Genomic DNA, 27,625 nt, shown 5'->3' with positions numbered 1-27,625 from the left:
ATTCGAGGTGAGGCAAGCTCCTGGGAAGAGGCAACGGCCTTTTAACTATTAAATGTTTCTCAAGTGGACTACAGAACAATCGATGCAGAAAAATAATACATTTGGAATTATGTAAACAGAATCCTGTCCTTGTGCAAAAACGTACAAATGAGCATATATGTACTGTCCGTCACATGAAGGTGCATACGTGAATCACAAAGACTACACATTTAACATATTAACCTCTGTTTTGTTGTAAAAGTTAAAACAATGGTGTCAGATGTCTCATTGTTCTGTCACAATTGGCATTAATATACTCAAGTTTTGTATTCACCAATGAGATGGTCTGCTTGTTCTTCGGTTCTGTTCAGCACGAGTATCTTATACGTGACCGAAAGTAAAGAGATTTCTCTGTAGTTGGTTCATAACTGTTTGGTTACCTTTCTTATGAAGGGCAAATTTCCAGTCATTTGGGACCTTTTCAACTTTTCAGATTTCTTGAATAATGTGGTGGATTGTTTCTGCTGCGATTTCTCCTCTGATCTTCCCCATTTCTGCAACGATGCCATCTTCGCACAAGCTTTGTTGTTTTTAAATTCACCAATTACGATCTTGATCTCACCTAGACTTGGTGGCTTGGAATCTAGATTCTGGTGGGAGAAATTTTGATTGTCCAATCTTTCCAAGGGATCTTTGCAATTTAGGAAGACGCTGAAGTAGTCGTTCAAAAGCTCACAGTTTTCCTTGTCATTCATCACTATAGTACCATCTTTTCGCTTGAAGCATAGAGTTGGTGGCTGATATCCTTCCAGTTCCAATTTGAAAGTCTTGTAAAACTCTTGAGTGCTGTTCTTTCTGAAGACTTCTTCTAACTCCATTCTATTTCTGTCATGGTTTCTAAAATAAAATAATAATGTTATTTATTTGACGTCCCGCTAACTACTTTTACGGTTTTCGGAGATGCTGAAGTGCAGTAATTTTGTCCCGCAGCAGTTCTTTTACATGCCAGAAAATCTACTGAAACGAGGCTGAGGTACTTGAGCACCTTCAAATACGACCAGACTGAGCCAGGATTGAACCTGCCAATTTGGGGTCAGAAGGCCAACACTTCAATCATCTGAGCCACTCAGCCTGGCATCATAGTTTTTCATTTCAGATCTTATGATTTTGACTGTTCTTTTCCTTCCTTCCATGAAAACTTACCATTTCTCCTCAGTCTTGTCGGAGTGCCACCTCTTCCAGGCTTGTAGTCTTCTTTCACGAGCTTCTTCCACTTTTCATTCTAACATCTACATTTCCATTTCCTTGCCAGATTTCCCAAACCTTCGGCAGCTTTGGTCACTGACTCTGATTTCTTATCAGGTCTTCACATCCAGCTTTAACAGGTTTTCAATCGGGAGGTTGTGGGTTTGGATCCCACTTGTGTCCGGTTGGCCATTTTTGTTCTGTACTTAACATCTCTTCAGCACATACTACATGTATGTAACACGACCTAATAGGTTGAAAGTCGATTTTGATTATTCTAATTGATTAAAATGGATATATTTAAACAACTTTAGACTATATTAATGCCTCCAGATGACCAGTGTGTGAGGAATCAGTTACACTGTAGCACAATGAATTTATGTTGGCGTTATACAGAACTTCAACTCTTAGTCTGATTTCAGCCACCTTGTCATGCTTATAACTGTCTCAAATCAATTTGGCATGGCAGGTAAGGAGTTGCTACTTGTGACAGATTTCATGGGGAAGTATGGTCAGTAGCTTAGAGCAAATCAGTTCACTGTCAAGTGCAGATTCCTACCATTTGTCTGCCAAGCGAGTAGTAAATTCTAAACTGAAGTTTACAACAAAAAGAGAACAATTCAGACTGGAGTGTTTTTAACCTGCAGCCAGTTTTTCATAGTCCTTAGTAGAATACTTTTATGAAGAAAGAAGCAGAGGAGGGTAAGAATAAATCACTAGAACCGTATAGAAGAGGGTTGTTGAAAGTGAAGCAAAGAGTAGCAATTGCATCAGAAGTGTTGTTAAAAACGTTCAAGAGAATTCTGGAACTGAGACAACATGAGACTGAAGGAACTTCATATGGTATGCCAGGAAAAACATGGAAAGGGAAGAAGCGTGCAACTGACATTGATGACAGTAATAAGCATGTTATTCAATGCACAATTCATGAATTTTACATTCATAAGAAAATTACTCCATCAATATTTAAATTACAGCCTGTGTTGGAAGTGAAGATACCGAGCTCGATAGCTGCAGTCGCTTAAGTGCGGCCAGTATCCAGTATTCGGGAGATAGTAGGTTCGAACCCCACTGTCGGCAGCCCTGAAAATGGTTTTCCATGGTTTCCCATTTTCACACCAGGCAAATGCTGGGGCTATACCTTAATTAAGACCACGGCCGCTTCCTTCCCACTCCTAGCCCTTTCCTATCCCATCGTCGCCACAAGACCTATCTGTGTCGGTGCGACGTAAAGCAACTAGCAAAAAAAAAGTGAAGTTTGAGAAGTACTGTAAAAGAGTTAGGCTTCCAGTGGAGGAAGACTAAAAATAATAGAAGGGTTTAAATCAAGAAACATGACATAGGAAGCATGCAAGTACCTTACCTTACATACCTTACAACCATAAAGAAGTACAAGGAAGATGGCCGTCCCATCATATATGAAGACGAAACCTATATACTGTACATAGTAGCCATTCTATGCCTAAAGTCTGCACTGACGATAACACTTTAGGAGTGTTACCCCCCCTGTCTTGAAAGGACTGCTGGTGGTAGGAGAGGTTTAGTTTCCAATGCGTTGCTTATTTAACAGTCCCACAAGAAAAGTGAAAATTACCACAAAGATATGAATAGTGAATATTATAATCAATGGTTAAAAGAGAAGTTGGTCCCTAATTGGGACCCAATTCAGTGCTTGTTTTTGACAATGCCTCATACCGCAACATGCAGGAAGACAAGACCCCAACATCAAATTCTACTAAGGACTATGAAAAACTGGCTGCAGGTTAAAATCACTCCAGTCTGTGATTCCATGCTGAAAGTTAAACTATATGTACTTATTAAACTTCACAGGCGACGACACAAACCATACATAATTGATAAAATAACAGCTGCTAGTGGACATATGGTACTGAGGCTGCCTCCATACCATGCAGATCTAAATCCCATAGAATTCATCTGGTCTAATGTAAAAGAGAGGACTGGTGTTAACAATGTCACCTCTAATATTGATGATGTTAAACGCCTTTGCAGACAGAGGTTTACAGGACTAGGGGAAAGTGATTAGATTTGTGACCATGTGGGAAAAAAATGGAAACTAGTACTATGAACGGGAGGGACAATAAAGGAGAGAATAGGATCTATAATAATAACTAATGACTAGGGCTCGGATGTTTAAGATCTAAAAATAGCCCAAATAAGCAAGCAAATATGACCTCAAAAGTGACAAAATATTACCTCAAAGGTGACGAAATATGACGTAAAAATTGCAAAATATGACCCGACAAAGATTAATCTAAATATGGCCATTTTAAAATAAGTTATCGGTGCGACGTAAAGCAACTAGCAAAAAACAAAAAAAAAAAGATATAAATCGAAACGGCAATTCTTTTGATACATATTTGTTAACTAAATTGTTTATTCTTACTTTCATATTAATTTTCTGAATATACATGTTTAGCGGTTATTCACAGTCTATTGTCCTCAATTTACTTATCAAACATTTGTGAATACATACTTATAAAGTACTAAGTTCGCTGAGATTATCAGATCACACAAAATTTTGAAAATTAAAACATGTTTGTACCCTTCATTGTTTGAAATACGAGAAAACTAGAAATCAACATATTTTTTTAAAGTATTTTGGAACGTTTAAGCCCAGATTACAGTAATATTACTCAAACGCGTTAAAGGTTAAATTGAGCACCACGAAACCAATTAAGTAGATGTCTTTTGATACATTACGGTATGGCAGCAGGGCAAATAGTGCAAACTCACATAACTTTTTCATTCTTCTCCGCAGGTGGTATTGAAGTGTATGACAAGCTTCATCTTCAAATCATCAGGCGCAAAATACTTCCGATTATCACTTAACACATTCTTGTAAGAAGAGAACTTCCTTTCTACGTCACAAGATGTTATTGGGGCATATTAAAATAATATTAAATCACTAATGTCGAGTATGCACTCATCTTGAAATGTACTGGTACCTTCTCCTCTAAGAACATCATTTATCTTGCACACACAGCGAAAAGCGTCACTTCGATTAAGCACATTTTAAAGTTCCCATTTTACACTGACGCCAACTATTCCATACGATTGTTGTGCTGAAAGGTCAACACTTCTCACACTTTCAATGCTTGCATGAATTTATAAGCAAGCAGCTTCAAAACGAGTAATTGCACTCGATTTAATTCCAAAGTTCGACTTAATATACAGTATGCCAGACTTTCTGACAAACTGTAGGAAAATAATTCCTGCGCAATCTTGATAGAAGTGGTTGTCCTCTCAAACGGCCTGGCCTTCTCAAGGCCTCTCTCCAACTCACCACCACTCCCCCTTCCCACACCAGCCCTGCACCGTCCCTTCCCCCTCTGCTCCTTCCATCCTCGCAAGCACAGCTGAACCAACAATAGACTCGATCGTGCGAACAAGACCGTTACCTTGAGAAGGCCAGGCCGTTTGATAGGACAACCACCCTCTAAACACCGTAAGTTTAAGTTTTCTACACACCCATTTCACTCTTTTTACTTATCAGCTCAAGTTTCTCACACAACTTCATTTTCTTCCATTACAGATTGGAACTTCACCGACGGTTTCCACTAGGTCACTTACCGTTTACCATGCATCTGTCATCTCCCTAACACAGCTTCTCAATTTTATGTCGTGGCCCTTCCAACCTTTTATAATAAGGCAAACCAACCAGCCAACATTACGAAACGATAACCAAGAATGGGACCGCTAGATTGAGAAGATATTGAGAATGCTGCTGTTCTAAAGCTTTAAATTTCATTGGTGTTTTTTCCTTGTCACAGGCTTTTCGCCTGCACATTACGTCAGGCTTGGTTTCTCAAACTCTTTTGCTCCCGCTCCCCTGCTAGCCAATTCGATATGATGGGTTTCTACAAAGATAGATTTTCCTTCCTGAATTTTCGACGGTGATTTCATCCTGTTTTGTATTGTTACAAAACCAATATTTTGTAAACTACGAGGTCCGCAACCTCAATATGTACACTTATTGTTCATTTCCATCTGTATCATTTGTTTTCATTTCTCTTCTTCTTAGGTAAACACAGTTTTTATTTTCAATTATGTTTTGTATTAACCCCTGTTTCACTGAATTTTATTGCAGTAAGTTGTTTTTTGCTCCACATGATGTTGTAAATATTGTATATTGTGCTAATTTTGTTTCCGTCTAAGCTCTCTTTTGTTTTTTCATTTGTTCCTTCATTATGTTTTTTTGGCATATTTTAGCTTGTATTATGTAAATTATTTCATCCCCCCTCCCTTTCACGGAAGGTGGCTCAAACGAGCCGAAACATGTTTGAATTTGATTACTCCATCTAATGATGGAATATATGATGTATTGAATTAGGCGGATACACTCAATGTTTTCACCTTTGTAAAGTGAAAGAAACATAGAGAAACAAATATTTGTTGAATCCAAAAAGAAGTCATGGGAAGATTTTGGTAATAAGCTGGAAAGGCTAGGTCAAGCAGCAGGGAAACCTTTCCGGACAGTAATAAAGAATCTTAGGAAGGGAGTCTAAATTTAATGAATTTGATTACTCCGTCTAATGATGGAATATATGATGTATGAATTAGGAGGATACACTCCATTTTTTCACCTTTGTTAAGTGAAAACCGTCAATACGGAATGATTCTAATATCTTGTAATAAGAGATTCCATGTACCAATTTTCACGTCTGTAACATCTTCAGTTTTTTTTTGAGATATAAGCTTCCTCATAAAAAGAATTCAACCCCATTTTTACTTATTCTTAACCCCTCTTAAGTGAAATTCCCCAAAATTAAGAAATAAGTGTTATTTATTTTTAAAGAAGATTCCAAATACCAATTTTTCTGTCTTTAATCTGTTCAGTTTTTGAGATATAAATATAGTCATTTTAAAAATTCACCCTCCTTTTCACCCCCTTAGCAATGGAATATCCAAAAATCTTTCCTTAATTAGCACCTACTCTGTAATATAAATGCATTCTCAAAATTTCATTCACCTACTGTGTAATATAAATGTATCCTCAAAATTTCATTTCTTTATGTCCAGTAGTTTTGGCTCGGCGATGATGAATCATTACAAGATATTAGAATCATTCCGTACTGACGGTTTTCACTTTACAAAGGTGAAAAATGAGAGTATCCTCCTAATTCAATACAATAAATATTCCGTCATTAGACAGAGTAAACAAATTCAAACATGTTTCGGCTCGTTTGAGCCATCTTCAGTGAAAAATGAGGGGAGATTTGAAATAATTTACATAATATAAGTTGAAAAAATGCTAAAAAACATAATGAAGGAGCAAATGAAAAAACAAACAAAAGAGAGCCTAGACGGAAACACAATTAGCACAAATATACAATATTTACATTAATATGCGGAGCAAAAAACAACTCAATGCGACAAAATTCAGTGAAAAGGTGTTAATTTAAAATAATAATTGAAACTAAAAACTGTGTTAACCTAAGAAAACAAAGGAATGAAAAAAAAAGATGCAGACGGAAATGAACAATATTGATGTAAATATTGTATATTTGTGCTAATTTTGTTTTCGTCTAGGCTCTCTTTTGTTTGTTTTTTCATTTTCTCCTTCATTATGTTTTTTTAGCATTTTTTCAACTTATATTATGTAAATTATTTCAAATCTCCCCTCATTTTTCACTGAAGATGGCTCAAACGAGCCGAAACATGTTTGAATTTGTTTACTCCGTCTAATGACGGAATATTTATTGTATTGAATTAGGAGGATACTCTCATTTTTCACCTTTGTAAAGATGATGAATCAGTCAGTAAGTCAGTTACGATATGTTATTTTATATATATGGATAACAACTCACCTTCTCAGAGGCATATATTTCAAAGTCTTCAATTTCTTTGTAGTCTGTATTATTTTTCCTGAACGTTTCTTAATTATTTGCTTCTTTGCTTTCAGTTTGTGAATAGTTAAGGGCCTAGTTTCTTCTGATACAGTGGAAGATCTAGTCTGAATCACACTCTTGCTTTTCACTAGAAGAAAAAATAAGTAATTAAGAAAATGAAAACAAAAATGAGTAACTAGGATTTCTTATAAAATGAGATCTACCTTTATGAACCAATGTAGTAAGAGTACGTGCTCTCTGCTTTGCAAGTCTTTGTTCTTGGTATTTCTTCCTAATAGCCTGAACAGCTGTGGTAGGTTTCTTCTTGGCATTGCTTCTAAGCCTATCACTTCTCTTCACCACACTGGAAGCCTGGAACAATGTCAAAACATGTTACAAAAATTCCTTTCACATCACATGATTTTTAATTTTTTTCTTACAATTTGCTTTTACGTCACACCAACACAGATCTTATGGCTACGATGGGATATGATAGGGCTAGCAGTGGGAAGGAAGCAACCATGGCCTTAATTAAGGTACAGCCCCGCAGTTGCCTGGTGTGAAAATGGGAAGCCATCAAAAACCCATCTTAAGAGCTGCCAACAGACCCAAACCATGCAGCCATTTGCTTCGTGAAATATTTTACACAGAAATTACGAACATGCAGTAAAGCTCCGTCTTAGTGACAACAGTTTCAGCAACATCTTGATTACAGCATCAGGGATTGTGTTACTAATACAGGGTGTTTGTAAAGACACTGGACTCAATATTTCTGATTTTCTTCTTAAGCTTATACAAACAAATCGAGTGATTACACACAATAGTTCTACATACCTTCAAGTGAAGAAAACTTTTTTTTTTTTTTTTTTAACTCCAATGAAAGTATCCTGGAAGTGCTGAGAGTAATAAAGGTTCAAACATAACACTAACTCATTTCCCACACATTGCGTTCCCACAGTTTCAGTTCACAAGAGATGTTGAAAGTTACCATTTTCTTGCATGCACATATTTACACGCTTACACATTATTTGCGACACTTTTCTCAAAGTTGCCGGTGTTATTTCCTCAGTAAATTTAGAAACTGCTTCTTTGAGTTCATATAAGGAATGTAGATAATCTCTGTATACACTTTCTCTTATATACCCCAATAGAAAATGTCCAGAGAGGTTAAATCCATTACAAACCATCACTTTCATTTTTGTTCCATATTGAAAACAGCGATCTCACTTAGTTTACAAAAGGAGTATATTTATTACCCCACCTATTCAATACAATTAGCACCACGTTATGTGGTTAATTAAACATAGAAAATCTAATTATTATGGGGACATGTTTCACCCTTCCTTTATTGGGCATTATCACCTATATTAATTTAATCTTAAAACAAACATTGTTTAGAGGATAATGACATTTATAATTTGTAAAAATTGAACTGTGATTTCTTATTATATTAATGTTATGGAATAGTAGTTATAAAATATGATGTTGGGACATGGCATAAGAATTTTGGGATCAATTTCAGTCTTAAGACAGTTTTTTTAGGAAAGCTATATCCTTGTTTAATTTACATATTTTTGTTTTAAGATTGAGTAATCTATTCAATTGACATCTTGCCTGGTTGGCTACTACATTACAAACCATCACTCTCATTTTTGTTCCATATTGTAAACAGCGATCTCACTTAGTTTACAAAAGGAGTATATTTGTTACCCCACCTATTCAATATAATTAGTACCACGTTATGTAGTTAATTAAACATAGAAAATCCAAATATTATGGGGACATGTTTTGCCCTTCCTTTATTGGGCATCATCAGCCATATGGTACTAATTGTACTGAATAGGTGGGGTAATAAATATACTCCTTTTGTAAACTAAGTGAGATCACTGTTTTCAATATGGAACAAAAATGAGAGTGATGGTTTGTAATGTAGTAGCCAACCAGGCAAGATGTCAATTGAATAGATTCCTCAATCTTAAAACAAAAATATGTAAATTAAACAAGGATTTAGCTTTCCTAAAAAAACTGTCTGAGACTGAAATTGATCCCAAAATTCTTATGTCATGTCCCAACATCATATTTTATAACTACTATTCGGTAACATTAATATCATGAGAAATCACAGTTCAATTTTTACAAATTATAAATGTCATTGTCCTCTAAACAATGTTTGTTTTAAGATTAAATTAATATGGCTGATGATGCCCAATGAAGGAAGGGCGAAACATATCCCCATAATATTTAGATTTTCTATGTTTAATTAACTACATAATGCAGTACTACTTGTATTGAATAGGTGGGGTAATAAATATGCTCCTTTTATAAACTAAGTGAGGTTACATCTGGCGAACAAGGAGGCCACAAATTTCTTGAGACTACTCGATCACCGGAAAAATCTTGCAACTTCACCAAGGTCACGTTAGCAGTGATGATGATGATGATGATGATGCTGCTTGTTATTTAAAGGGGCCTAACATCTAAGGTCATCAGCCCCCACATTAGCAGTATGACTAGCGGTACCATCTTGCTGGAACCAGCAATACCACTCATCCTCTTCCAATAAAACCACGAATTGTTGCACATATGTCCCTGTGTATGGCACAAAAAAACAGAGGTTAAACAATCCTTTTGCGCGATATTGCGCACCATACATCGATTTTTTTCAGAGTGAAGCGGTATTTCATGCAAGGCATTCAGATTTTCGGTTGCCCAAATTCTGGTGTTCCGAGAGTTAATGTAGCCACTGAGGTGGAACCAAGCTTCATCTGTGAAGAAAGTACTGTTCAGAATGGCTACCTTTCATGTGAAGGTATGGAACTACTGGCACTAACAGCGATGTTTTCTAAATGAGGGGACTTCAGCTCCTGGACAGCTTTGACTCGATACGAGCATAGTTTTGCCACTTTCAGCATTCTGTGTGTGGACCCAATTGATGCTCCAAGTTCTTGTGACAAACATCTTACAGATTTCTGCAGAGATCTCTTGATCTCATGTAAGGAATGCAGATTATCTCTCTCTCTACACACTTTCTTTTATATACCTCAACAGAAAAAGTCTGGCAAACAAGGAGGCCACAAATTTCTTGAGACTACTCGATCACTGGTGTGAAAATGGGAAGCCATGGAAAACCATCTTAAGGGCCGCCAACAGAGGGGTTTGAATCCACTACCTCCCAAACGCAAGCTGATGTCGATCATGAAGGAAAGTGTCATAAATTAATTTAGGTCTCCCACATCATTCTCTATCATCCACAGAGCCTGTGTCACGAAACCTGCAATGCAAGATCATACAAAGATTTACCCGGTAAGGGTTCATCAGGAAATCAATGTCTCCATTTTTCCACACATCTCGCATAACTTTTGCACTCAAAATAAGCCTCCAATGATGAGACCCGTTGTGTATGCGTAAAATACATCGTTGCTCGCTTGACTTTGTACATCTCACTCTGCACAAGGCAACAGCTGCACTGTTCTGACAACACTACAACTGGTTCTAACATGTCTAATAACATCTCATAACCAAGCTTGCCGACTTATTCCGTCAAATACGTGAGCTACAATTTTTCAAACTTACGAGTCCAGTGACTTTACAAACGCCCTGTATATTCTTCATAAGGAAGTCTTGCTTAATACGATAAACATATATGCGTCTACTTCATATGTAACATCATTTTAAACCTCAGTTTGGATTAGGATTTTCTAAGAACCCAAGTACTTTAAAATATCTATTGTCATTTGAAAATTCTGGAGCTGAAGATGATGTCAATGACTGTGGTGATAATTTTGTTTATCTGAATTGCCGTGAAAAATAAACAGTGATATTCTGAATCACTGTGACTACGAAATGTATGTAAAAACAGACAATAGTCTATGACCAAAAATTTCCTATAGAAACTTTGTTCAACAAACGTCCACCTATTCAATACTATAGTCAACTATTCAGTTACAATAAATAGTTATTTAATACAAATATGTACATGTTTTAATCCTTGTTTGGATCATCTTCAACTACATTATCATCAAGAATACATGGATTCCATGAAAAGTGCAACCTTGACACGTTTTTGTAAACTATAAAAAAATAGTTGTATGTACTATATGAACGGTGCATACTATAAATGGTCATATCTAGTGATAAACATATTTTTAAAATCATTAAAGTTTAGATGCAGTTTTTGAGGTGTCAAAATGATTAAAAAAGTAGAATTTGTGTTCTCTAAAAAGGTAGATTCAATGACGAAAAATAAAAATAAAGGCTAGAATGTTCTCTTAATGCGGTGAGCATAACCGAAATTACAAAATATTACTTGCTAGGTCATCAATAAGGAACATTAGTGCGAAAAACAGTATAAGAAATTTAAAAAAAAAGAGAAAAAATTATTCTCATTCTGCCTCAAAGCGCATTCACTCACGTGTTGTTGACATCTAATGTATACAACAACAGACAATAACGCAACAGGCAGGATTAATGTCCTGTATAGCTTTGGTATGAGCTGCCGCCATAGGTTGCATGACTTATGAAGTTGACTGAGGATGTAGAAACGGTGATTCCCAGCTTAAATCTTTGTCTGTTTCTCATGATGCTTGCTCCATGATTAATTGCTGTCAAGTATTTGAACTAATAATCTGTCTTGAAGGATCAGCCTCCAACTGAGAGTGTTTGGCGTTGTATCCCCATACCAACTTCTGTCCGACTTAGCAGAAGGTAATCATAGGTAATAAATTTCATATTATTCTGTATTAAAGAGCAACATAATATAAAACAAAAGCTTATTCACTACTATTTACTGTAACCTAAAAAATAAAAAAAGTTACATATATTTGATTAAACTAGTTTCGGTCTTGCTAGAGACCATTATCAGTTAAAATCATTGAAGTTAGTTTAAACACTATCAGAAACATAGCCAAGGCCAATGGATATAATAAACATTTCATTGAAGGAATAATAAATAAAGTCAGATATCGACTTTCTTCTACCCTCACTAAAGACGAAAAATCTAACAAAACCTTACTTTCCAATTTCACTATCAATAATCCACAGATACTCCAGATATCTGACATTTTCAAAAAACATGATATAAAAATCTATATATTAAAAAAATTCATGAAAACTAAAGTCAGCCAGTCCTGCCATTCTCTCCGGTCGATTTCCTTCATTTTTTTAAAAGTGAAAGGTATTCATGCACAGATTTGTCCTCGGGTACTATAAATCACTTAACTTCCGCCTTCCTCAAATTATTTGATTTTCTCAATTTTCTGTCTCTTTGAAGCAATCATATATTTGGTTCTAATTGAGGTACGGAGTTCGTTTTGACCTAAGAACACTCAGTGGATCAAGCTCTTTCATTTCAGCTCTTAACCATTCAAATTGGTTGATTCTGAGGAAAGTTATGAGTGCACATTCAATTCGAAGTCTCATTTCTTCAACATTTTTTCTCATTGAAGCAATCATATCTTTCGTTCTAATTGAGGTACGCAGTTCGTTTTGGTCTAAAAACACTCAGTGGATCAAGCGCTTTCTTTTGAGGCAATAACTACTTAAATTGGTATATTCTTAGAAAGGTTATGAGTACATTTGTCTCCATGACGAAGATCTTTGAAGGACTTTTTTAACAGTTTGGCGCATAGTGTTGTTCCAAGGAACGTTTAATTCAATTTCTTTGTATGATGTATTTTCAAGTGATTTGTTGACATAATATTACATTCTGTTACCACAGCAGATCATGTGCTTTATTTCATTAACTCGAAACTTTGCAAATACATCCGCGAGGATAGTAACGAACAACACCATACTTTGTACATTGTGGGCGGAGCCAGCGGGAAACTGCTAGTATCTTTTAAAACAGACAATAATAAAGCAATTCTACACAACACAAACTCAATTAATAATACCGTATTTACTCGTGTATTAGACCCCCTTGGCTTTTCGAGACAAAGAAAATGAAGAAAAGAAATCTTGCACACAAGACCCCCCCCCCCTACGTAATTCATCACAGAAGAACAACAATTCCACTTTGAAGCGGCTACAGGCCTTATGCAGCTCTGATTACGTCACACAAATTTGTGAATAGTTTTGTCCGTACGACCCAAGCAATGAAAACATGCATCAAAATCATGCGGTACCTCTGTGCTTCGTAGTTAAGAAATGTCCGCCATCGTAGCGTAGGCCTACTGCACAAATAGGTGAATAGTTTCTTGTCCAATCCGCACACTGCAAGCAAACTTCTGTCACATATATATCCCTGTGTTTTGTAGTTCAGAATGTCCGCCAGCGTAATGGTTAGCACAATTACTGTAGCTACCGTTCTCGGGAACCTGAGTTCGATTCTCGGTACAGTATTGCCAGAGATTTACGAATGGCACGAAGGTTGATTTGCGGTAAAACTGGTACATGCAACTCACTTCCATTGGGGGCCTGTCTATAAAAGAGCTGCAGCACCTCAGGATGAGAAAACGAGTTTACTTGAGTTAACACATTGCGGACCAGGTGATCATCACACTGCTCAACGCCTGTGCCCGGCCATTTCCTGTGTAATGTATTGCCACAGCGCATGCACATAAAGAAATGTGTCGAGCTTCACTAACCTTGTACTGATTATGGTGAAATTTACAGGAGACCTTTGGTAAGAGTTCTAATAACGTTTCCTGGTGTGGTATCGCTCAAATCCATTTCTACTCACTGCATATGGTGGTTTAAATGAGGGGTTCAGTTGACCAGTAGTCTTTCCAATATGACTTTTTTACCTGTCCTATCAATATAAACAAAGCAAGAAATCATTGTGTCGTATCGTTACATCACGCCACTTCAAGCTCTTAAAAGATATTTTGTGTGATGAAGCAATGCTCGGCAACAAGTTCAAAGAAATCATCACTAAAAGTAAGCCCTACTAATCAATATTTAGAGGTTCATCAAGTCTTACCGTTTTGCCAGGAACTCTCGGGAAATCTTCTAACGTCGGTGAACTATTATATTCTACCCATTCATCAGAATAAATAGACATACACTTCCATTTACACTCACAATATCACTTTCAGCCTCGTTCTCGACCACCTCTACGTCACGTTGTTTTGGAGGGCGTACATCATTATTATCAACCAAAACACTTTTGTTAGTGTACCGGGCGGTACACCCCTACGCCGCAGTTTTAAATCTTGCACCAATAAATCCTCTTCTACAGGAGAAACTCTGAACTTTAAAAACTGGATCAACTCATAAGTTTCTCAGAAGATGTCCCCGAGGGTATAAAAACTGCTGATTTTCTTGTCTCTCGGCCACTTCATCAACTTCTAACCTAGTGTATGGACATGTAACAGGAGGCGGGAAGCGCCTCTTTCATCAGGCAGCAGCTCTTCAATAAGGTAATGGCCGTTTAACATCTTTATTTCTTGCTAGTTTTGTGATTATGAAGTTGTCAATACCGTGTGGATTTCAACTTGTTTTGTTTTCCATTGATCAAGAAGTGTGGACATTCTCTTATAGATGTCTGTACTAAAAAACTATGATCATGCACCCTGGTGCGAAGTGAAGGAACTTTTTTGAAGAAATTTTGTATTCATAAGTTTTCTCTTTACTAAATTTCGTTCATTCATTTGTGGGTTGGCAATATTAATCTTTTCATTCTGCCAGTTTTGAATTGAGCCAATCCAGAATTTCTGTAATTAATTTTTGACCAATCGTGTCTTTCTTCTTCGATTTTGAGTGTACCGTCTTCACTGACCAATAAAATTGAGTGGGTGTGGCTGTTTTATTCATGAAAGGTCTCGAATTTTCCCCGAGGGTATAAAAACTGCTGATTTTCTTGTCTCTCGGCCACTTCATCAACTTCTAACCTAGTGTATGGACATGTAACAGAAGGCGGGAAGCGCCTCTTTCATCAGGCAGCAGCTCTTCAATAAGGTAATGGCCGTTTAACATCTTTATTTCTTGCTAGTTCAGCAGTTTAACCATCGGGAAAGGTCCGAATCCCTTTACAATGTAAACTATCTTTCCGACATGTAATTTTTTTGCCGTTTGATGTAAAAACTTCATTAAATCTGTAACTGCAATTCGGGGATAGAGAGTGCTTTTCCCTCTCGAGCTCCCCTTCATATTGGTTTGAGGTGACTACGTTTGGTAACTGGTTTTCTTCCCTTCTGTAATACCTTAAAATTTTTCTTATACGAGTCACCTCCATAGTTTGGGAATAGCCCCTGTTTCATCGGCCTAGTGCCTCTTAGGTTTTAAGAAGTTTCATGTAGGAGTGCAAGTACACACCTCCATTCATCTTTGTATTTTGGGCCATTTACTTAACCTGTTCTTTTCTGCTAAGGCCCAGTAGGCTGGGTACAAGATACCCCCGTTTCATTTTGTGTAAGTTGTGCCTTGATGGCAATTTAGTGGAAAGCCTGGTATTGCCTTTAATAGGCTTGGAAAACTGAGAGCGGGTCAGCTCTTTTCTAGTGTTGTAAGAAGTCCTCTGGGAGGCTTGAGGTTAAAAGTTGGGAGCAAGTGCTCCATGTGGTAGGGGTTTTCTGCCCTTTGGTAAATATGTGTTTGTGAGCTGAGAGCTCAGAAATTGTAAAACTTGGGGCTTGAAGCCCATATTGTTAAATTGTCTCTAAATTTTGGATTTTCTTGTTTTGGTTAAAGCCTTGCCATTTTACCTAACGCTTCATTGTTACAAAATTTGCTAAAGTTGAATTTTTTAAAAAGGAAATATAACCTTCAGTTTAAGTTTTAATTTTTTTTTTCCTTTTCTTGGCATTTGTAGTTAGACCCATTCATCCTGGCACCTTCTTTCACCTCTGCTGATCCACTAAACCACGATAACAGTTAGAATAGCTTTCAACATCGAACTCGCAGTCGTCAACATCAATGGGGCAATCCGGTTACTAATCCGGATATAATTAATTAAAAATCTCTTCTGCATCTAAGCTCGTGTTCAGTCTGGGAAGCGCCATCTTACCCACCACATGGCTCCTTGAACGATGTAAACATGAGGTCAGAAAACTTAGCAAATGAATCATGAAACAGAAGAACGTAACGCCAAGCTATCATGGAATAACACAAAAGATTCAACACCGAGATTCTAGTAACCTTGACTGCCAGCTAGTTTCAGAAGTTTCGACAGATGTCACCGAACATACGAGTCTCGTGAAGACAAGTAAACTCGTCTCCCGTCCGCAACGCTCGGCCAGCCAAACACGAGTTAACTCGTCTCCCTTCCGCAATGTGTTAAGAAATATTCACGGTTGTTGCTAGGCCTATTAATATAGACAGGCAAGATCAATAACAAAGTGATTGTTTAATATCTTGTAACTTGGGCCAATATAGGGTTTTTGGGAGAGAAGTAGGTTTAAAACATGATAAAAACAATCCAATCACAATTGTTTTACTCGCCAATGTACCTAACAAATAATAATAATAATACTGATTATTTTATGTCCTCACTTACTTTCAACAATTTTCGGAGACACCAAACAAAACATACTAGGGGATGCGTTAATAAAAACTGGGAGACAACGAACATACAAAATTAAACATTATGATAATAAAACGTGTTACCGCCACACCTGTAGATATCCATAAATGCGGCAAACTTTCCTGTTATTTATTTTTATTCTTTCCGTCGTGGAACTTTTGACACTATCCAGGTAATATCATACCTAACCTAAATAATTTGATCTCTCTTATCTCATTTACAGATGTTTAGGTAAATCCTGATTTGATGAATGTAGAGAACAAACATGAAATATACTTAAAAATAACGGTCTGGCTTTCAACAGCTGCACTTATCAAAAGAATGCTTCTAGTCACTATGTATTACATTCAGAAATACAACTCATAACATACGCTAGTTATCAGCTGGTGGTTTGGCACACTTTCAACAACATTGCTTTATTCAGAAGAAGTGGCTTCTGCTACACATACACCAGCTGGGAATATTAGAGACCAGCTTCAGAAACCATTTGGGAACAGCTTCACACAGTTTGGACTCTATAGTCGGGAACAAAACTATTTTTAAAAGAGTCAAAAAGACGGGACCTCGAATGCTCTCGGTCTCGATTGCAGTGCATGGCTGACGAGATGGCAGTGAAGATGACGTCACTTGGAATGACGACACACCGATAGCGGGGGAAGTTAGCGGCGCAAGACAATTAAAATGAAATCAGTGATCATGTTTACTGTGTGGTAGGCCTACTGCTCAAATGACAGAGACAAATGACTGGTCATTGAGTTATTTTGTATCAATATTGCATAATATGATAATACGATACCGTTATCCCTTTTCTCTACGGGGTCGAGTATGAAGTGGGACGAATCTTCGTAGCGAGTTTTTACGACCGTATCCCCTTCCTGGCGTCGACCTCGTCAGAGGAATTAATGAGATGAAACGAATGACATGATATGAGTAACTAAAACGGATTATATTTACTTTATATGTAGGCCCAAAAGTCGTGTTAACCATTTATTGACTTTTTACATTTAGAAATTCTGCCTTCTAACAAAAATAGCCAACATAACTCAAATACATTCATAGGTATGTTAAAGAACAGTGTAGAATGTTTATGTGTACAATTTATAGCTCTTTATAGCCTAGAAATCATGTGTTCACTGCACAAAATTTGAGGTTATCGTATATTGGATCCCCCCTTTACTTTTATTGGCTGTAAAATTGGGGGGGGAAAGGGGGTCTAATATGCGAGTAAATACGGTAGATCAAGTGTTTTATATGCTTAAATGTAGTAGCTGTCCGTCTACCTATATTGACCAAACAGGTAGAAACTTTTACACGAGGTACTTAGAACATGTAAATATAACAGATTTTCAGCTGGGGGAAAACATGATGGACTCAAACTATAAATTCACAAATATTGTTAAAAATTTAAAAATCTTAAAATTGGTTAATAAGGGCTCTCTGCTCAATATCCTCGAAAATGGTTTCATCCATCTGTATCAATACTTTAACCCCAATTTCAACCTTAATGAGATCAGTAAAACCAAACCCTTTATTTGATTTATTAATTCCTATTTTCAGTACAAAGGAATTAAGTACTCTAAAACCCCATTCTTTTATTTTTCTCCAAATTCCCTGCTGCTATCACCCACTATTCCACATCCCTCAGCCCCACAATACCTCCCTTCTCTTCCTCCTCCCATCACCAACTCAGCTCTATTCTATTTCTTTGCTTTTGTTCATTCAACATTTTCAATAATCCACATTGGAAACAAATGAACATCTCAATATTATTCTGTTCACACTTGTTTCAGCTGAACAGAATTCAGGAAGATTCTTCAAGTGCTAGTATTGTAAGTGTTTCACCCGGTCTTTGGTGAAGTGCACTCTTCAAACTGGATGAAAACTTTGAGAATTTATCCCCCTGTGGAAGAGGGCAGTAGACTAACACCCACGGTATCCCCTGCCTGTTGTAAGAGGCAACTAAAAGGCGCCACAGGGGCTCTGAATATTGGAGCGTGGGTTGGCGACTACGGGCCCTTAGATGAGTCCTGGCATTGCTTCCAATTATTTGTGCCAGGCTCCTCACTTTCATCTATCCTATCTGACCTCTCTTGGTCAACTCTCATTCTTTTCCGACCCCAACGCTATTAGGTATCGAGGGCTAGGGAGTCTTTCATTTTCACACCCTTCGTGGCCCTTGTCCTTCTTTGGCCAGTATCTTCATTTTTCGAAGTGTCAGATCACTTCCATTTTTTCTCTCTGATTAGTGTTAATAGAGGATGGTTGCCCAATTGTATTTCCTCTTAAGACAATAATCACCACCACCACCATCACCTTTGAGAACTTACACAAGACTGTGATCATGATGAGTGTTTAACATTCAACTCTTTACTTATCTTGCACCAAATATCAACAACACACATGCTTCATAAATGCTATATATCTATAATTCATGTCTTGCCTTAACTTCAATGATTTTAACTGATAAGTTTACCAACAAAATTGAGCAAGATAGCTGAGGAAATCAGAAACTATTATAAAGGGTAATAAAATCAAAAAGAATAAATCAAGAAAAAATCAAGGCATTAGAGAGAGAAGATGGATCCACAGTACATGACGAAAAGGGTCTTCAGAAGGTGATAGCAAAGTATTGTGAAAAACTGTATAATGAGGATGACTTTTTGCTATTTGCTTTACGTTGCACTGACACAGATATGTCTTATGGCGATGATATGACAGGAAGGGCCTAGGAGTTGGAAGGAAGCGGCCGTGGCCTTAATTAAGGTTCGTGCAGCCCCAGCATTTGCCTGGTGTGAAAATGGGAAACCACAGAAAACCATCTTCAAGGCTGCCGTCAGTGGGATTCAAACCCACTATCTTCCGGATGCAAGCTCACAGCCACGCCACCCTAACCACAAGGCCAACTCGCCCGGTAATGAGGATGACTGCTCGGAGGAAGGAGGAGATAAGAAAATGGAAATAATAAATGGAGAAAAAGAAGGAAACCCGATAACATGGTTGGAACTTGAAAGGGCAGTGAAAACAATGACCAAAGGTAAAACAAGTGGAAAAGATGAATTTAATGCTGATATGATTAAGGCAGCAGGATGCATTCGACTACAGTGGCTATACAAAGCCCTCATGCCATACGGAAGGATGAAAGGATACCTGAAGACCGGCAACAAGGAAGCATTGTACCACTGTTCAAAAAAGGAAATAGGAAGAAATGTGAAAATTAAGAGGTATAACCCTATTATCACATGGGCTAAAAATAATAGAGAAATTCATAGACAAAAGACTGAGGGATATAATAGAAACAATATGGCTTTAGACCAAATAGATCAACAATAGACTTGATATTTACAATGTGAATGATAATGGAACAACATCTGGAAAGGAATAAGAAAATCATCTTCATACTTTTGGATTTGGAAAAAGCTTATGATACAGTTAAAAGAAAACATGTATAAGAATGCCTACTGAAAAGGAATGTACCAAAATCATTAATTAACAAGATAAAAATGTTGTATCATGAGAGTAAAAGCAGTGTACATTTTATACAAAAAAAAGTCTCAAGCAAGGGAGTGCACTGTTGTCATTATTGTTTATTATATTGATGGATGAAATCATAAAATGTGTAAAACAGAGTATCAGTAGTGATGAAGTGAATGCCTTGGTATTTGCAGATGATGTGGTGATTTGGGGAAAGGGAGAAAAGTACAAAGGTGACTGGACATTTGGAATGAATATCTGAAAGAATTTGGAATGGTATTTAGTAAAAAGAAAACTGTAGTCATGCACTGTGGCAAAGAGAAAAAGAGAAGCCAAGTGAACATAGATGGAGAACGGTTAGAGATTGTAGAACAGTTTACATATCTGGGTAGCATTATTAAGGGGAGTAATGAAATCAACCCTGAAATTAATAACAGACTAAGTAAAGGTACAACACACCGGCGAGTTGGCCATGCGGTTAGAGACGCGCAGCTGTGAGCTTTCATCTGGGAGATAGTGGGTTCGAATCCCATTGTAGGCAGCCCTGAAGATGGTTTTCCGTGGTTTCCCATTTTCACACCAGGCAAATGCTGGGGCTGCACGAACCTTAATTAAGGCCATGTCCGCTTCCTTCCAACTCCTAGACGCTTCCTACCCCATCGTCACCATAAGACCTATCTGTGTCGGTGCGACGTTAAGCCACTAGCGAGAAAGGTACAACATTTTATCATCAAGTCAGAGAGCTTTTACGGGATGACAAAATTAACATTATATAAACAGTATTTCATACCAATTGTAACATATGTACTAGGCTAATAAGAGACAAGATAGTAAGATCCAAGCAGTAGAAATGAAATTTTTAAGAACATCGGTTAAAAAGACAAAAAGAGACAGAATTCAAAATATTAAAATCAGAGAAGAGCTAAATATAGAACCATTAGTACAGCAGATACAGAAAGCAAGACTGAGGTGTTTCAGACATGTAAAACGAATGGGAATGGAATGGGTAGCAAGAAGAGATTCGGAAAGAGACCAGTTGGAAGACCGAGAAGAAGGTGGATGGATCAGATGTGGAAGGACAGTAGAGAAGCTGGATTGGATATGGCAGAAGTAATGGAGCAGGAAAAGTGGAAGGACAAAAAAGGAGTGGAGGAGGCTTGTTAACCACACCTGGGTGACTGAAGTGGGACATTGATGATGATGATGATGATGATGATGATGATGATGATGATGATGATGATGATGATGATGATGAATGGTCTCTACCAAGACCGAAACTAGTTTCATCAAATAGATGTAACTTTTTTTAGGTTACAATAAATAGGAGGTGGAAACGTTTTAGCTTTAGTTTTATATTTTATATTATCAGAAGGTACTCTGTTTTGCTACTGTAGTAACAATCTCCTTGGTCTCACATATCCATATCAGTTCCAGTCTGAATCTCAATAGCAGGATTATGGCATCAGCATAAACTAGAAATGTACTGCATAATGTTCTCCCTTTCAACCTGGATTCCTCAAAATTCCCTTGGAACAGATCTCTGACAATCTTTCCCAGCATGATGTTAAAAATATTTGGGACAGACTATCTCTTACCTCAGCCTATATAAATAAAATAAAAGATATGTAGTTTGCTCAGAATTTTTAAAAATTGGTATCTGTGTGTCAGTAATGTCCAGAATAATAAGAAAATGCTATTTTTAAATTTCCATCATATCTGTGTGTATGTATGAAGGTGTGTCACAGAAAAATGGTAGAAGAGAATTTAATGAAAACTGGTATTTAAGGTCAAGGGAGAATGCATTATAATTTAGGCTATAAATAATTTTAGTACAAATTATCCACAAGGGATAGCTGCCCTAGAACAAGGGGTACCATACAGGAACAGCATCAAATAAATAATATTTTTTGCACTATTTATCTTAGGATAAAATTAGCTTATTTCTAGTGAAAAATCAGTTCCAGTAGTACCAATAATCAAAGAAAGTGGTAAGCAATTTGTAAATTACAACAAATTAAATCAGTATATCCTACAAAATAAATTTAAACGAAAGGAAATGGATATAAACACTTATTATAATAAATGTATTGAGTATATTAGCACGGGAATTGAAACCAGCTCAATTTCAATAAAAAGAAAGAACCGGGAAGAAATTCCCCTAAAACCTTGGGTTATCCAAGAATTACTAACACTGATTCACATCAAAGACTCGCTGTTTTCAAAAACTAAAGTAATTGAAGAATACAAAAGAATCAGTAATAAAATAACCAAATTGAAAAGAGAGTTACAAAAAAGGTATTACGAACACAGATTACAGAATTGCAAAAACCAAAAAGAAACATGGTATGTAGTCAATGAAGTGTTAAATAGGAAGCTTGGATATAAACATAAAATCAGCCATCTGATGGTAAATGATGTCAGCATTACAAACACGGAGGACATATGCAATAATCTAAATGAACTATACATTAACGTAACTGAAAATATAAGAAAAGGTCTTCCTGAAGATGAGCAAGTTCATGGCAGCACAATAGCTGAAAGTCAAACTAATGGTATTTTCATGTCTCCAACTGATGAATGTGAAGTGCTCAAAATTATCACTTCTCTAAAAAATAAAAATAATTTAACAGAAGATAAAATAACCGGTCATGTTAAAAACCTGTATTGAACGTTTAGTGCCATATATTGTGGAAATTATTAACCGTTCAATTCTCAGTGGAGAAATACCCCAATTACTCAACTGTGCCAGAATTGTACCCATCTTTAAATCAGGACATAACACAGATCCATTCAATTACAGGCCAATTAGTGTATTATCTGCAATTGGAAAACTCATAGAAATGGTAGTAAAAATTAGACTGGTAAATTTTCTGTGTAAAACTAATTACTTTTCCAATAATCAATATGGGTTTCTCCCCATAGAAATGGTAGTAAAAATTAGATTGGTAAATTTTCTGTGTAAAGCTAATTATTTTTCCAATAATCAATATGGGTTTCTCCCAAATAGAGGAACTGATAATGCTGTATTTGATACAGTAATAGATGTTCAAAAGACCTTAGATGAAAATAAATTAGCAGCAGGGCTACTCATAGATCTTAAAAAAGCATTTGACCTGGTTGACCACAAAATACTTCTGAACAAGTTAAAATTAGCAGGAATTAGGGGTTTAGCACACAAATGGTTCCAACATTATTTATCAAACCGAACACAATATGTGATGATTAATGATACTAAAAGTTCTAAGCAGCAAACAAAAACAGGAGTTCTGCAGGGCTCAGTACTAGGTCCTATTCTATTTTTTATTTATATTAATGACATACAATCTTTAACACTAAAGGGAAAATGTAAAGTATTTGCCGATGATATCTTAATAACTTACAAAGGACTATGTGAAACGCAAATTATGGAAGATATAAATTGTGACTTGAACAAGTTATTGAACTGGGCTTTATCTCAAAAAATTATCATAAACGTGACTAAAACAAAATACTTAATCTTTCATAAAACAGCCCATAAGATCACAGCGGCTAACACTGTTACCCTAAAGGACCAAGTAATAGAGCGAGTCAACTCAGCTAAGTATCTTGGTATAATATTAGACTCAACACTTTCCTGGAAAAGCCATATTGATTATGTAATCAGCAAAATTACCCCTTTGATAGGAATAACACACAGATTAAAATACAGTAATTTTTCTCATCAACAATTGATGTGTATATATTATGCAATGATGCACCCACATCTAACATACACAAGCTTTATTTGGGGAAGATGTAGGAAAGATTACATTAATAATTTGGAAATCCTACAAAAAAGAGCCATCAAAATCATGTATGGATTCCCCTTCCTCAAACCATCACATGAAGTTTTTTCAGAGTCAAATATTCTGCCATTCCATAAACAAATTGCATTTTCATCAGCAGTCTTTATGTATAAGCTAGACAGGAAATTAACCCATTCTACTGTTAACTTCTCCCATTTTAGTGAGATTCATGGATATGAAACTAGAGGATCATTAAGGATATATCCCTCTCACTCTAATTCAGTAAAGTATGGAGTGAAAGGCATAGAATCATCAATGTTTAGGGAATATAATGTGTTGCCTCCTGTTATAAAGAACTCTAAATCTGTTATATGTTTTAAGAAAAAACTGAAGGAATATTACTCTTTTACAGATATCTTAATATAATCTCTACGTAACTTGCTTTAATTAATACAATAATATATATATTGTCCATATTTAATATATTACAGCCATACAATATTTGAATATACTTTTGAAAAACTATGATCCTAACATGTAAAAAAAAAAAAATAGAGCAATGTCTTATCATCATCATCATCATCATCATCATTTCCCTTTATCCAGCTGTAGCCGGGTAGGGGCAAATATGGTTCCTCTCCACTTTCTTCGGTCTTTCCACCACTCCTCCTCCAACACTGTGTCCCAGTCCAGGTTTCTTTCTATAATGCTGCGTTGGATGGTAGCAATGTCTTAGTTATCCAAAAATGTACTTGTCACTTTACAGAAAAAGCTATTGTATATGAAATGTAATTATTGTGTCACCTTAAGAAAAGTATATACTGTACTGTCCCTATCACGAGCCAGAGGTTCATGGGACCTTTTGTCACCAATAAATAATAATAATCTTTTTGAATTTTGAAATTCCCTTGTTGTACAGCTATCCCCAATCAGGAAAACTTTATTTTTCCTTTCATATACCATATAAATGGTGATTTACCATTCTCCATGAATCACATAAAATATCTAAACAAATATCTTTTAGAAATGAAACAGAAATACCAAAACGAAGGAAGAAATTAACTGAAAATTTTGTGACAGATCCTTGTGCACCAAAGAGTAACCCAATCACCTCCTAGCAACTGGCAGATATGTGATACATTTCTTCAAAGTACTTAAAACAGGGTTCCTAGTGTCTCTTTTTTCAGAATCAACTTCTCTGGCCTGTGAACTGTTACTCTCAAACCTTATTGTTGGATCAATAACAACGCCGATGTTTCTCTTCCTGTCAATCGTGACAATGTCTGCACGTTTACTGGATCCATCGCTACAGATACAGTGCACTTCTTCAAAGATTTCAAATCTGTCAGAGTTTTAGAGAAGTTGTGCAATACTGCTCCTGACCCTATTGTTCTCAATAGTTCCTCTTTTGAGCAGAAACCAAGAACGTGAGAGAGGGTTTCTATCTCATTGCGGTGACGGCAACGGTTTTCTTGACTTCCACCGGGAACACTTCGGACTGCTATCACATTACAGTTCATTTTAAATGGCATTATTCCATTGCGAAGTTCAAACAGTAGTTTATGGTCTTGCAACTCGCCACGATTCTGCTGTACTCTTACAGATACTGCTTATATTACCTGTGTACTTGGCTTCATAGTTTCTGATTACTTGTTTTACTTTATTTATTTATTTACATTTTATGGCCTTCATTGAAGCACTCTAGCCAACTATATACGAATAATTTTTCAGTTTCCTATCAGCCCAGTACTCCTTCATTCTCTCGGATCTTATCTTTCTTTCTTCATCGGAAATCACCCTTCCTATTGTCTGTTTGTTGATTCTGGTTTGCAGTCTGCTTTGCTTGTCTGTGAGTTTCCTGATTTTGTTTCTTAGGTAATTTGTAGTTCATCCATATCTTCCTCGATTTCTGTATGTTGCACTTACTAATCTATCATTTTTCTATTATTCTCCTGAGGGTCCCATTCTCTGGCGTCCTGATTAGATGTCCAAAATCAAAACAAAAAAATGTCTTTCTTCCTGATTGTGCTCATTACTGGTTCTATTTCCTTGAAGACTGTTTCATTAGAAGCTACTCTCCAGTGTTCATCTTTTTGGTATGATTTGTTGATGCACGTTCTAATGATTCTTCTCTCTATCTAGAATTCCCCTCTGAACATGACTTTTGAGGTGAGTTTTATCAATATGATTAGTTTTGGATGGAGCCCAAAATTTCCAAAGATTTTATTGAAATTCTATGGATACAGTCATAAGCTTTTTTAAAGTCCACGAAGGTTATTGCAAGAGGTTTGTTTTGTTTCTTGTAATATGCTATGGCTAATCTTAAAGTGATGATTTGTTCTGCACAGCTTCTCCAAGGTCTGAAGCCTCCTTGGTATTCACCCAATTCTTCCTCTAGTTGCTCTTTGATCCTCCTGTATAGGATTCTGGAGAAAATCTTGTATGTGCAGTCTAACAGAGAGAGATACCTCTGTAATTATTTGGATTGCTTTTATCTCCTTTTTTGTGGAGTGGGTGGATTATGGCTGTGGTCTAATATTGAGGGAACTTACCTGTTATCTAGATTTTTGTTAGGGCCATGTGTAAGGATGTTCGAACTGTATCACTGGCATATTCCCACATTTCTGCAAAAACTTGGTCTTCTCCGCATGCTTTATAATTTTTCAACTCTCTGAGTGCTGTTTCCACCTCTTGTTTGCCTTCTTGAACTTCAAAGGATAAGTTGAGATTGCTGAATAGCAGAGTGAGCTGTTTGTGCTTTTACTGTGCATTCCATTCAGAAGGTAGAAATGTATTTTGTGTTGAGTGGTACAGTGAAGTGTGATTAACATTTGTTGCATGATATGGTAGCCTATCTCTGGATTAGGAAGATTAATTGCTATTAATTGCTAAAAGTTCCTGGGATTCTTCACAATTCAAAAGTTTAATGAATGCTTTAGCCATAATTTCAGCATTTTGTCATTATGTGTTGCTTTTTCATCCTCACTTTTCAGCATTAAGATGGGAGGGGCAAATTTTTGTAGTTGTCTTCCAAACATTTTGTAAAAGTCTCTGGAATTGGTTTTGAGGTAATTTTCTTCTATTGAGTCGATTATGTCTTTCTGTGATTGTCTCTTAGTTTGCCTGATAATTTGTGTGAACTTTTTCCTGATATTTTTGAGGTTGGTTGTACTTTCTTCTGTTTTGTGTATTTGAAATTTTAACCATGCCTGATGTCTTTCTTCATGAATTTTGTCACATTCTGAGGTCCACCAGGCATGTCTTTTACGTGGGTTCAATGAGGCTAAATTTTCAGCTTGTTACCTGAGAACTGGAACCAGTTCTTCTAAGTTATCTGTCAGTATTATGTTTTGTGTGCCCGACTTGGCTGATTGGTCAGCATACTGGCCTTCAGTTCAGAGGGTCCCGGGTTCGATTCCTGGCTGGGTCAGGGATTTTAACCATCATTGGTTAATTCCAGTGGCCTGGGGCTGGGTGTTTGTGCTGTCCCAAACATCCCTGCAACTCACACACCACATAAAACACTATCCTCCACCACAATAACACGAAGTTACCTACACATGGCAGATGCCGCCCACCCTCATCGGAGGATCTGCTTTACAAGGGCTGCACTCGGCTAGAAATAACCACAAAAAATTATTATTATGTTTTGTATGACTTCTCTATATTTATCATTTCTAATTAATTGGTGTGGATCAAAGTTCCTCTTTCGTTTATTGTGTTTTGGTTTCTTTTTTAGTGGTGTGAACTTAATACTGATTTTGACTATGAAATGATCTGAACCTGTATCTACCCCTCTTAATACTTTAATATTGTAGATTTCTCTGTAGAAGTATTTGTCCATAGATACATGATCC

Source organism: Anabrus simplex, chromosome 5 (genome assembly GCF_040414725.1).
Source record: "Anabrus simplex isolate iqAnaSimp1 chromosome 5, ASM4041472v1, whole genome shotgun sequence".
NCBI classification, from domain to species: domain Eukaryota; kingdom Metazoa; phylum Arthropoda; class Insecta; order Orthoptera; family Tettigoniidae; genus Anabrus; species Anabrus simplex.
This window is presented reverse-complemented; position numbering follows the sequence as displayed.